This window comes from Acanthisitta chloris, unplaced genomic scaffold (assembly GCF_000695815.1).
Source record: "Acanthisitta chloris isolate BGI_N310 unplaced genomic scaffold, ASM69581v1 scaffold1079, whole genome shotgun sequence".
In the NCBI taxonomy this organism is placed as follows: domain Eukaryota; kingdom Metazoa; phylum Chordata; class Aves; order Passeriformes; family Acanthisittidae; genus Acanthisitta; species Acanthisitta chloris.
The window spans coordinates 45,185-46,147 of record NW_008690600.1 but is presented as its reverse complement, the minus strand read 5'-3'; the positions used below and the strand labels follow the sequence as shown (position 1 = coordinate 46,147).

General features: G+C 50.2%; 1 protein-coding gene across 1 annotated transcript in view; it reads left to right on the top strand.

Moving 5' to 3' along the window:
- Positions 1 to 963, top strand: part of NRG2 (neuregulin 2) — an 84,661-nt gene that overhangs the window by 39,464 nt on the left and 44,234 nt on the right. The window lies entirely within an intron of this gene.

The following is a 963-nucleotide window of genomic DNA, read 5'->3' as shown; positions in this document are numbered from 1 at the left end:
ATTCACAATGGGTTGCTGCAGGAGCCTGGGCTCTGGGCTCTGCAGCCCTTTGCTGGCATCCACTTTTTTGTGCTTTCACTAGCATTAGCTCAATGTGAGGGAAGGTAGCTTTTTCCTGCTGCTTTCTGGCAGTGTTTTCTCTATTAACTTCTGCCTCAGCAGTGATTGCCATCCTGAATCTTCTGTTCAGTGAAGCTGCAGTATCATGTAGCCTCCCCCTCAGTTATTCTGCCTAGTGAATAGTGCTTGCAGAGCGTGGAGGAAGGCCATCCATTCTCAGAGCTCCCTACCTTCATGCTCCATGTCTATGAAGTCAGCCCTGCTGGGTTTATTTCTGATGATGATAGAAAAGGTGTCCAGAGTAAGCAACTGAGGCAGTCCTCTCTTTTTTCTGAATCAAGCTTTGGATGTCCTATCGTCACATAAACTGCTTCTATTTGATTGGGAGCTGCATGTGCAATCCCCCTCACTCCTGTGCAGCACACACCAGTCATCAGGGCCCTGTTTGCCTCCTCCACTCCCCCTGTCTCATCACTAACACCCCCTCTCACAAGGGGAAGAGTGTGACTGAGCAGTATCCACAACAAGGCTCTGTCCTGCACACTGCTCATGGCAGCACAATTGAGATCTGAAAAACAGCCCAAGACACCCAAAGATCTACCCAGTACCTTTTCCTAGTGGGAGCTGCAGATCCAGTGGATTCCCTGTCTGCATTAATCCATTTTCTCAGCTGCCTTGCCCATCTGCCCTTGGTTTGCTGCTCAGCTGCATGCACACCTTGCTGCCATTTGCAGATCACCTGCCGGGACAGCAGTGCTAGTTGTAACTCTCTGCCAAGTTAGCCAAGGTGATGGTGATTGCTGGAGGTTTTTGTAGCCCTGCCACCCCTTTTGCACTCTTCTTTCACTTTCACCTGGAGCTACCCAGAGTTGAGCAGCCTTCACCTGTACACAGGCATGTGTT